This window comes from Camelus dromedarius, chromosome 16 (genome assembly GCF_036321535.1).
Source record: "Camelus dromedarius isolate mCamDro1 chromosome 16, mCamDro1.pat, whole genome shotgun sequence".
Classification (NCBI taxonomy): Eukaryota; Metazoa; Chordata; class Mammalia; order Artiodactyla; family Camelidae; genus Camelus; species Camelus dromedarius.
In genome coordinates, this window is record NC_087451.1 from 40,660,382 (window position 1) to 40,672,874 (window position 12,493).

Sequence of the window (12,493 nt, forward strand, 5' to 3'; positions counted from 1 at the left end):
TTGATAACGACATGGGACTGTCTCATTCACTTCTCAAAGTCAGCACGGCAAAGCCCGACACATCACCTTCTCCCGTAGACCTGCCCCTTCTCTTTTATTGTTATGACCAATTGAATGGCCCTGCCGCCACCCAAGCAGAAGCCCTGAAATCTCCTTCCTCTAATTCCTTCCCTGTCCACTTCTCTTTCCTTCTAAGTGGGGACTGGCCAAAGGAGCGCTCAACCAAGCACAGAAATGTTGGGCTATTAACTGGATTTGTCCTGGAGGGGTGACAGAGCTGGGACAGTAAGGCCAGAGCCAGGATATCCAATCTAAGTGGCTTCTCAACGGTGCTGAGGGTTAGATTTTTCTGGGTACCTGGATCCCGCCTAAAACCAATTAATCCAAAAAATCTGGTGTTAAAGTGAACTTATAAAGGGAAAACACACCTGTGTCTCATCTATTCTCAGTACTCCACTACAACACTGCATCCCTTCTGAAACCAGATGTGTAGGTTTTCCATACATCAAGCAATTCTGTGACACCAGCGGAGTGTCCTACAATTAACTCAATTCTGACACTGAAGATAGTGTCAGACATCACAGGTTAAGGGTTCAGTCCCACAAGACTCTCTCCCCGACTTGAGGCACCAGTTGCAGGTTAAGGTTGTTACCTGTGCTTCTGACAGGCTAGCTAGAAATCCGAGCTTCCCAGGCTCCCCTCCTCTGGTTTGATTAATTTGCTAGCATGGCTCACAGAAGTCAGGAAACCAGTTAACTCACTTGATTACAAGTTTATTACAAAGGGCATTAAAGGATACAATCAGATGGAGAGATACATAGGGTGAGGTCTGGAAGGGTCCTGAGCACAGGAGCTTCTGTCCCAGTGGAGTTCAGGGTGTGCCACCCTCCCAGCACGTGGATGCATACTTGTTTATCAACCTGGAAGCTCTCCAAACCCCATCCTTTTGGGTTTTTATAGAGGGCTCATTACATAGCTGTGTTACATTGGTGTATAGGTCATTGGTGACTGAACTCAATCTCCAGCCCCTCTCCCCTTCCCAGAGATGGGGGTGGGGGCCTGGGATGTGAGACTAGAAATTCCAACCCTCTAATTGTGGTTGGCTCCCCTGGCAACCAGCCCCCCTCCTTAGAGGCTTTCCAAATTCACCTCATTAACATAAACTCAGTGTAGTTGAAAGGGGCTTGTTATGAATAACAAAAGACACCCATTTCACCTTTAAGTGCTGAAGCTATTTCAAGAACTGAGATGGAAACTTCATAATGTAACAAAAGATGCCTCTATGGCTCTTCACAAAGGTTTTGGAAACCGTGTGCCAGGAACAGTGAGTGAAGACCAAATCTATATTTCTTATTATAAATCACAGTATCACAGGACTGAACTGTGTTCCCCTGCAAATTCATATGTTGAAGCCCTAACCTGCAATGTGACTGTATTTGGAGATAAGGCCTTTAAGGGGGTAATTAAGGCTAGATGGTCATAGAGTGGAGCCCTCATCTGATAGGACTGGTGTCCTTATAAGAAGAGAGACACCAGAGCTCTCTGGAGCCCTCTCCCAGTACATGCACAGAGAAAAGGCCATGTGGGGTCATGAGGAGGAAGGTGGCCATCTGCAAACCCTAGAAGAGGCTGCACCAGGAACCAACCCTGACAGCACCTTGATCTTGGACTTCTAGCCTCCAGAACTATGAGTAAATAAATTGCTATTGTTTAAGTCACCCAGTGTGTGGTATTTTGTTATGGCAACCGGAGCAAACTAATACACCTGGGATGGAGTCCAAGCGGGGATCTTTCCCATAAACTCCTTGGGTTATTCTCATGCACAGCCAGGTTGGAGAAACACTGAGCCAGGCAGAAAACCGGAGATACCTATAAAAAGACAGTCAGGGTGACTAACCTGGGAGGCCAAGGAGGAGGAGCAGCCCAGATAAAGGAAAGCCAGCCCCAAGGATGCCTTTTAACATCTCAGCACAGTTTCAGCCTGGGCTTCCACTGGTCTGGCAGAGTAATTAAGGGGATCCAAGTAGGGTGGCCATGTACTTAGCAGTCATCAGCTCCTGATAATCTCAACTCCTAAATATTTTCCACCTCTGCCTCCCCCTCTCCATTGTCACTATCCCTTTCCTCCTAGGCTCTAGTTTGGGGTTTGGCAAGCTATGACCCAGGGACCAAATCTGGCCTGCCACCTGTTTTTATAAAGTCTTACTGGAGTCCAGTCACACTGGTTTATGTATTGTCTGTGGCTGCTTTTGTACCCCAGCAGCGGAGTATTGCAACAAAGAACATAGAGCCCAGAAAGCCTGAGCTGTTTACTGTCTGGCCCTTCACAGAAAAGGTATGCTGATCTCGGCTCTAGCAGGTGTCTACACCCTCGTGGTGGTTAGGCCAGAGACCAGTCCCTTAGATATTAGTGTCTCACTGGTCCAAGAGAATAAAAGTCCTTCACAGTGTACCCAGGGTGGCATTTACTGAGCACCTACTATGTGCCAGACTCTAGGTAAGAAGTAGGGATACAACTGGACAAGAAAGCTCCCTTTCCCTTATACTCCAGCAAGAGGGGCCCCTACTGGGGGCCCCTCACTTTAGTAGAGGGCTATGCATATTCCAAATACACACAGAAACAAACTTGTTAAAGAATCCGTCGTTACCTCTGTCACGTGTGCCCTTGTGCTTAGCATTGGCAGAGCATGACCTGTAACTCCAAGCAACCACTCTTGGAGCTCATTCAAGCCCCAGGAAGATGCTTCATTCACTACATCCCTGGCATTATGTCCTCAGAACTAGAGATGACTGTGTCAGTGACACAATGCTGTGTGGGCTGTGCCATGGCTGAGGTTGAAGGAAGACGTTTCTTGGACATGCAGGGATTTGAGCAGTGGGAGGGCTTAGGTGAGAGAAAAGGCAAGTTAAATATGTTGTCAAATCCTTCCTCTCAGCATGAACGCAGTAGTTTGTTGAAAAACGAAGTCTGATTTCCATTGGGGCTGAGGGGCCACTTTCTTGCTTCTGTTAGTATTCGTCCAATTTGTAGTTCTCAGGGTACTTATGAAATAGTAAGATATCAACTATATTAAACAATTCACATTATATTTGTGCATATGTATGCCTAGATATAGTAAATGAAGAGTAATGCCAATTCTTTACATTGTCAACTAATAGACATTGCACACTAGAATTGAAATCCTTTTGTGTATATATTAAGATTTCATTGTTTTCAGAAAATTAAATTTAAAATTTAGCTTTCAACAATTTTGATTTAAAATTTTGACTTTGTTTTATTTTATCTTTTTAATGCATAGTTTTGAATAAGTTAGAAGAAAAATAAATCAAAATTTGCTTATTTTTACTTTAATTTCCTTTTTGATTAAAATAATCCAAAAATTATGTACTTTTAATACAATTTTATTTTTAACCCTTTAGATTATTTCAAGCAATTGAACACACATTATGTGAAAATCTGGATTATAATAACGTAATTGGTGGTTTTGCCAAAACGAAGACAAAAATAAATTTTATAAAATAAATATACAATAGTTATTAAATCGTGTCATTTTCATTACTCATCTGAACAGTGGTCTATCAGCAGAACACTCATTCAGATGTTCACAATAATAATTAAATTGTCTTTTAATCACGTCAAAATAATAGCTTGACTTTTTTTTTTACTGCATATGAAGGAATACCTGTCAGGGAAAGAGTTTAAAGGTATTTTATTTAACTATTTGCTCACTTGTATTTTATAATGTGGTTTATAATGCTTAAATATTTAGACAAATGATACATGGGACTTTATACTCTTGCCCCAGGGCCCTCAAATGAAGAAGCAGGCCTGCAAGACAGATGCAGTCTTTGTCCTTAAGGAGCTTACAGTCTAGAGGGAGAGACTAGTAGGCTGTTGTAATCATGTTGTGATCCAATAGGGCACTAGGGAAACATGTGCAGGGCATGGAATGTGGTCAGGGAGGACTTCCTGGAGGAAGTTATTTTTAAGCTAAGAGCTGAAGGATAATTGTTAACCAGGTAAAGGAATGGAAGGATTAGAAATGGAAAAAGGACATAAGCTGAGGAGAGTTGCAGGCAGAAGGAACAGTGTATGGCAGGGGCAGCCAAGTTTTTCCACAAAGGACCAGACAGTGAATATTTGAGGTTTTTCAAGCCATACGGTCTCTGTTGCAACTATTCAGCTCTGCTGTTGAGTGTTGTACGTTGTACTGTTACATGTATTGTAGGCAAAACATAAGTGAACAAGCGTAGATGTGTTCCAGCAGAACTTTATTTACATAACAGGCAGCAGGCCTGCGGATCCTAGTTTGCCATCTCCTTGGTGTATGGGAAGGCCCAGAGTTCAGAGAAAGCATAAGTGAGGCACTGACAGTCCAAAAGTATGTCTGCTGCATAGAGGATGAGGTGGAAGCAGGGAGGGAGGAGTCTGGTTGTTAAGAACAAGGCTACAGAAAATGGATGGGGGAAGTCTGGATACAGAGACTGGGGCGGTTGCTGCTGTTGGCATCCTAAACTGGGGTGGTCGTGGGCAGAGGGAGAAGGGTGAATGGTTTAGAGAGAGATGCAGTGATGGCCGTAGGGAGGGAGAGGGTCAAGGCTGACTCCCAGACAGGCAGGGGGTAGACAGTGCTAGGGGAGGTGGGAGACAGCGGGGAAGCAGATTTAAGGGGAAGGTTGGGGATAGATGATAGGATATATGCCCCCGAGGGCTCAGCTCAGTTCTTGCCATACACAGTGTGTGCACGCTCGCGCGCGCTCTCTCTCTCTCTCTCTCTCTCTCTCTCTCTCTCTATATATATATATATATATATGCTTTTTTTTTTTTGGTCAGAGATGTGGCTGGCAGTTTCTATGAAAATACAATCTATAAATCTTACGAGAGTCAGAGGGAAGCTGAGCCTGCAGAGCTAAATACGTTTGCAATGACAATCCTGGGGAATAATTACTATTGACAGGTTTTCTCTAGCCTATGAGGATTGTAGGCTTTAGTTACTCTGCTCCCCTTTTATTCACAACTAATTTAACAGCGCAAGGACTAGGTATCTGCTAGGAACAATAGCCAACTTGGTCAGGAAAGACCCAGGCAGTACATCTGGTCAACCAGATGGATTAGCCCTTTCTGATGTGAAGTGTCCCAAGATGCAGGATTTACTGCTGGCTCGGGGGTGGGGGGTGGTGATGTGGCTACAGCCCCTTGCCCACAGCCATCCTGGAGTGGTGTCTTGTGTAAAATGAGGGCTTGTGGAGAAGGTGGGTGAGGGGAACAGGCTTGTTGAGCACTCCTGACTCATAACCTCACTGGGGTGGGTTAGCTGTAAGCATCACTCATCTATCAAACCAGAAGGAGGGGAGTGTTTGCATCGCTGAGACAATTCTGAGATTCTCTGGGTGTGACTTTATGGACCCGTGGTCTTTGCTATCAGTCAGAAGCACACACCACAGAACACCTGCCTTAGAACAAATGCTGCTGGGGCTTTCTGAGGAGTGGTGGCCCCAGTGACACAGTGGGAAGCAGGTGCCATGTGGTGCCTCTTCAGGCTCCGACTGGAGTGCTGTAGGCCTCCATCGTCTCACCTGGATGACCGCCTCCCTGATTCCTCTCTTGCCCTCTTCCAGTCAGGCTACCTGAGTGACCTTTTTAAAATGTAAATTGGATCTTGTCACTCCTTTGTTTAAGAGCCTTTAACGCCTTCCCACTGCATGTAGGAGAGAATCCAGACTCTGCATCATGGCCTCCAAGTCTGCCCACTGTGGCCCAGGTCTCCCTCTGTGATGTCTTCCTCCTGGAATTCCTCCAGCCCAACTATACTGGTTTTCAGTTCTTCCAGTACCCCAGGCTTCTTCCCACTTGAGGGACCTTATTATTCCCTTATTCTAGAAAGTTCTTTGTCCCCTTCACCCCTAACATAGCTGGCTCCTTCTCATATTTCAGATGTCTACCTAAAAATCACCACCTCTGGGAGAGTAGACCTTCCTGACCACCCTCGCCTCCCTCTTTTATTCTGGCATAGCATCAGGGTCTTTTTTTTAAATCATAAAGCTTGGCATAATTCATCATTTTACAATTATTTATATGTTTACCTATTTATTGTCATCTCCTCCCCACCCCCACCCCCTAGACTGTAAGCTCCTTGGAGGCAGGCTCCATACTTTGTTCACCACTGTATTCCAGGAGACTAGCACAGTGCCTGGAACATGTACGTGCAATAGATATTTGCTGAGAAGTAAATAAAAAGCCATTCAACTGATGCATCAATTGATGGATCCATTCGTAAGTGTACCTGTCCATGTGTGTAAATGTATAACTTCTGATTACCTATTGCTAGATGACAAACCACTGCATTCGATGGTTTGAAACTTATCTCTCATGTTCTGTGTGTTCAGTGGTCTCAGTGGGGCAGTTTTTCTTGAGGTATCTCATGTAGTTGCAGTCAAATGGCAGCTGAGGCTGTAGACATCTGAAGTGACAGCTAATGCCAGCCATCATTAGGGAGCACAGCTGGGCTGTCAACTAGAATGTCTACACCTGGATTCTCCATGTGGCTTCGGCTTTTCACAGCTTGGTGGCTGGGTTTGGGAAGGAGTGTCCCAAGGGAGTATCTCCTTTTGTCTAGGAGACCAAGGCAGAAGCTGCAAGGCTTCTTAGGACCCAGCCTCAGATGTCCCACAGTGTCCTTTAAGCCATATCCTAAGAGTCCTTAGTAAGTCACAAGGCAGCAAAAATTCAGGGAAGAAAATCTTACAAGGGCATAAACGTTAGTACTGAGAAGCATGGTTCACCGGAGGCCATCCTTGCAGACTAGCTGCCATGGTCTCTTATCTCATGATTATGGAGATACTTCTACTCCTAGTCTGCATTCCTTGGTTTATTTCTCTTAGACTCTTGCCCAAACCTTCTACGATTTGTGTCCTTGATTGCAGTAAGGATGCTTATTGGCAAAGGTTGAGCATCTCTTTCTCAAATTTTCTGAGGGTTGAAATTAGTCATTCAATTTCTAGTTACTCCAGGAAACTGTTCTATGTTTTGGATGCTAACTTGCTGTGGGAGGAGCACAGGCTTTCTGCGCCTCTTGGTGTGGTGGAGGAGAGGCCAGTGCTGGTCAGCGTCCAGGAATCTTGGTGCTCACTGTTCATTGCCCAGAGCAGTGCACTGACCCTAGTACGCTCAGCACTGAAATCACTGGCTTAGAGAGCCAAGGCTAAGAAGAATTGAGTTTTGGGATAGTTTCAAGGGTAGAAGATGCCAGCCCTGTCTCAGTTTTGCCTTGGAGCTAGTGTTTTTATCCAAATGTGAAAAGCTCTCCCTCTCCACCTCTCTTGCACTCCCACAACCCGCCCCACCTCCCCTTCTTTTCCAAATGTCCTTCCAGCTGCTATTTTTGATACTGGCCTCAAGGCAAATGTTTCACTGTAGCAGAATTACTGTAAAATTCCTTCCTGTGCTCCCACAGATAATGGGACAATTCTCTAGAGAACCCCAGAAACCTGCCACTTCAGAAATGGCCTGAAGGCAATCCCAAAAGGCAGATTTAAGGAAACAGAACTATCATAAAAGGTTATCATCAGAGGGACGGGTCAAACAATACAACTGTTTTTAATGGCACTGACTGAATGTATATACATTTTCTTTCTCTTTGGTGTATCATCAGTTTCAAAGCACCAAAGACAACTGAGGGGCAGAAAACAGTATTATGGAGTCTGCTGATGGACCCATAAATATACAAACCTGGGATATAAAAAGAACTTCAGTGGGCAGTGTATAAACAAGGAGAAAATCTTATCCCAAAACAACCTGAAAAACTGCAGAGGAAGCAGCATCCTTGAAAAACAATGAGTCATAAATCTAATTTTTTTTTTTTACTCCTATGATGGACAGAGAACACAAAAAAGGACGAGCATGAATAGTGATAAGTGTTTCCATTTCACTGCCATCTCAGCATGGCTGGAGGAAGAGTGCGGATGGTCTGTGTCAAGTTGAAGAAATAAGGCTGTCTGAATTATCATGAAAAAGAATCCTCCAGTTAAACACTTCCGGAAATTTGTGTGTTGTCTTGAAGCGGTGCTCCTGGTTGCTAATTGGTTTTTCCCTTCATGCTTCAGCTAGTGAAATAGACATTTCACTTCAAGATCATTAGTTCAGTACTAAGACAAGTTCAGATGGGCACCTTTATTGGATCCATTTTAAATTAGAAAAAATACAGATTGTTGACTGTGTAAGAGAAATAGGTAGAAGTTCCTCCTCAGCAAGTCAGAATGTAATTTACAGAAGTTACAAAAATTGACTGTCAAATGTTCCGGGCAGGACTCTGCCAGGGGACACACAAGTAGAAAGGTGAAGACTTATGAGGTCAAATGTACAGGTGCTGAGTAGACTTGGCCTCAGTTCCTCATCCCTCCGTCTCTCCATTCCCCTTGCTGTGGGACTTTGAAGATCCTTCCCAAAAGGGGAAGAGTAGATTTTCCTACCCTTTGACTCTGAGTTTGTCCATCTGATTTACTTGGGCCAAAGGAACATTCACATAGATAGTACAAATAGAGGCTTTAAAAAGACTTGCTCAATAGGACATGCTACTCTTCTACCTCTGCCATTGCCAAGGGAAGACTGAGCCCAGGTTGGCTGGCTGGTCCCAGGAGGGAAGGAAAGACACACGGAGCAGAGCTGCCCTGCTCAGTTCAGCCTGCAAGACAGCCCCAGCCAACTGCCCGTGAGTGAGCAAGCCCAGCCTAGTGAGTGAGCCAACCCCAACCAATCCCTAGATGTATGAACAGTAATAATAAAGGATTATTGTTATTATGGTGGATTACTATTGTTATGCAACAACAACTAATCAGTAGAGGTTTCATGGGGTCATGCTGGCTCCCCAGGTAGTTCCATAACCTCAGAATAACCCTAATATCATAAGGGTTACTAACCAAATAAATCAAGAGATATTAGTGGATATTTGCATGTTTGGCCCTCTCTTCCTATCCAAAACCAAAGAAAGCCTTCCGGAGCCTAAGGAGAAATCCTGGAACTTTACCTGAAAACTCCATCTTGGCTTGGGTTCCTCTGCAAGTTGACACTGAGATAAGGACTCAAGTGCAAGTGGTTTAACTGGTGTAGGTGTGGGAGTGGGTGATACAAGGAAGGAAGATGAGACAACAAGGGATGTGTTACCAAGCCAGCTACTGTGAGCAACTGGAGCTTGATCCCAATGGGCGAGCCGAGAGCCGGTGAAGAACACGCCTCAGAGTTCTCCCATCCAACGGATGGGGAGCTGGGGTATTTCTGCAGCTCAGGCCAGTCAGTCACTGGCTAAGGGCTGCCAGAGGGGGAATAATATCCTGGCACTTCCAGCCAGCCACATGAGCAGTAGCCAGACAGCACCCTCAGACAAGGAGGTGCAGACACTGGCGATCCGAAGTCTGCTTGTCCTATACCAGAAGTGGTAAGGCAAGGGGAGAAGGTTGAGGCACTGACAGTGTCTGCCACTCCTCTGTTCTGGCTCTACCTCAACTGGAGGAGCATGAAACCAGGGTAGGTGGGGTGCAAGGCAGGTCAAGCATGTGCAGGTTAGATCGGAGCAGTGGGCGCCCATGTATGCGGACCTGAGCTCCGTGCTCCTCCCTGCCAGTCTTCTTTCATACTTATGCACATTTTCCTGTGGCTTTTCCAGCCCTTTCTCATCCCTCCTATCACTTTCTAGGGTGTCTATTTCTCTGGGGTGAAGATAGGTGGCAACACCCATGACAGGCTTTTATTGTAGCTGCCCGCAAGTCTGACAATTTCAAGTCTGTCTGGTCTGTGGAGCAAAGACATTAATGCTGTCTGTGAAATGGGAAACACAGGCCCTGCGATCTTATAACATCCAAAAACACAGTGTCAGACTGCCATCTGAAAAGCACAACATCCAGCGTGATAAGTACAGTCACACCTAACACAGTAGCTGTGCCTCTAAAAGGCTGTGTGTATTAATCAGTGCTCCTCCAACATTTTCATCAAAGTTCCAATGCCAGCAGGAAAAGTTAAATAATGTGCCCCCAGCCCTGCTCGGAGCCCAGAGTGCGTTTATTTGAATATAAAAATGTTTGAAATTATCTAACATTGAGTATTGAGGACATGATGGTTTTGCCTGCCAGCATCCCTTCCTTGGAGGAAATCAGCGTCCACCTACTGCATCATTGCCAGGGGGCTGTTATTTAGAGGGCCGAGCTGCTGACGTGGATGAGGCCAATCATGGTACCCCACTGGAACGGATCTCAAGCAAGGCACAACTGGTGCTTTTTTATTAGGTGTATGGATAGGAGGAAAAAGAAGTTCTGGGTTTTTTTCCCTCATGGTTGGCTAATTAAGGTAAATAAGGATCTGAAGTTGCCAGCAATCAGCTCGACTGCAGGTTGGAGAAAGCCTGTACTCAGAAAAACGCTAAGCAGGGCAGAAAGATGGAAAGAGAGCTAGAGTTCTAACAGCATTGGAGCACCTATATCCAGCCATACCTGAAGCCTAATGGGCTTCCCAGACAAGTGAGCCCCTCCATAAAAGGAGGGTAGGCTTGCTTAATTAAGGTAGTTCATTTGCAATTGAAAGATTTCAAAATTGTTTGGCAAAATAGACATTCCAGAAAAAGTGCCTTTTTATCCTATGGCTTCCTATTCCCCCCAGCACATTGTCATGCATCCCCTAGGAATGTGTGAGGGAGGTCTTATCTCTTTATTTCAGAGATGCTTTAATTGCATCTCGAACTATTCTTTAAGTCAGCATTGATTCCAAACCCTTGGCTCTAAATGTCCCCAGCTCCTCCCTAACCTGAGCTGCCTGCAAAGAGTTTAAGCTCTTTGCTGTATCATAACCCGACTCCCTGCTACCCCACCCCCAACACTTCCGGGTTTGCTCCCACGCCTTCTTGGATCCTCTGCTATCCACTTAACATCACTCTGTGCAGACATCACTCTTCCCTGCTTCTCTTCCTCTACCGTCTTGATAATAATGGACAATCTAACCTTTGAAAAATCAAATCCATGAGATGTTTGGAGAGAACCTGTGACAGATATCTGGGGTCAGGGCAGAGAGGAATATGCCAGGGTGGCAAGCCATCACCAGAGCAGGCTGGGAAAATCCTGTGATGTGGAAGCAGCGAGTCTGGTTTTCAGGAACAGAAGGCAAAGGCAGGATCCCAACAACACGACAACCACAAAACATTCCTCTTTTATTAAGAAACTCTTGTACATATAGCACTATACTTACACGCTATAGGAGTCCACAAAAGAGGCTGTGGACAGGCCCTGCTTTCAAGGCAATTTTAATTTAGCTGAAGGATAAAGTAAAAATTTAGAGAATGATCACGAGGTAAAACATAACAGTGCATGGCAGAGCAGAACAAAGAGCATCAGATGAGTAATAAGCAGATGTGGCAGAAAGGAACGGCTGAGTGAGGTAAGTTCGTGAAAGAGGGAGTCTTGGAGGAAATGAATCTTGAGCTAGGCCCTGAAGGAAGTAATTGACAAATGTAAACTCTCCAGCTGGCCAGGGGGAAGAGGCTCTGTCTGCAGGGAGTTGTGTAACTCAAATCTGCCCTGACCTGTTTGTGAAGACGCAGGCCAACTCTGAAGCTATTTAGCCTGCATCTGTAAGGCTGCACAAAACCACTGTTTTGTCAAAAGAATGCAGTAGTTTGGCATGAGGCACACCCCGCAGATGATATCATGTCTGTAGATCAAAGTCGGGCTAGTGTCACCTGTGAGGGAAAAGAGTTGGAAAATAGTTTCCAGTATGGGTTTTGTTTTGGGTTTTTTTCCCCCTCTGTTTCTAAAGTTAATTTTTAAGGTAAAGATTTTCATCTTGATTATAGCTCTTGGTAAATAAACATTATTTTAGAAGTCCAATTCCTTGCAGTGAAATGCAGAACTTACGGCAATACAGATTCCTGTGGATATGTTAAATGTGCTAATTGAAGCAGAAGTCCTCTATAAAACACAAACAAACAAACCTACTTTTTGCCTTTGGAGCAGAAAGCTAAAGAGAAACATAATAAACGAGGTTGCAGATCATTTCTCTCCTTGCAGGAGATAACAGCTCAAACCTGGTCTTTAGCCATAACGAAAACACATTTTTCAGTTTCTTATTCTGGCCAGAATAAGAACAAGTTGTAAAGAAACCACTTCTGTCAAGACTAGAAACTTTGGCCTTATTGCCATTGGTAAAAGCAATGCAAGAAATACTATTTAAGGCTAATTTTGCTGCCCTTTTGAGAAGACTTTTGAAACCATAAAAAGCCCGTAAGGAGAAAAAAAAAAAAAAAGAGGACAATAAGCTGAATTGGAAGGATGAGTTCCTCCTTGGCAGTAAGTGTCAAATTACAATGTCCCCTGTCTGTGGGTAAAACAGAGAACTCTGCTCTTCAAGGCTGCCAACCTCTTACTTGACAACCCCTACAAAAATTTAACAATAAGTGAAACTGACAGCCTGCTTCACCAGGCTGGGAACACATCTAACTTCTGCAGAAAGACAGCC

The 12,493-nt window shown here is 44.7% G+C and overlaps 1 long non-coding RNA gene across 1 annotated transcript in view; it reads right to left on the minus strand.

Moving 5' to 3' along the window:
- Positions 1–752: 752 nt before the first annotated feature.
- Positions 753–12,493, minus strand: part of LOC105090420 (uncharacterized) — a 148,459-nt gene continuing 136,718 nt past the window's right edge. The window contains exon 6 of the long non-coding RNA XR_010384591.1: positions 753–1,869. This is a non-coding gene — a long non-coding RNA (uncharacterized LOC105090420). The remainder of the gene's footprint in view (positions 1,870–12,493) is intronic.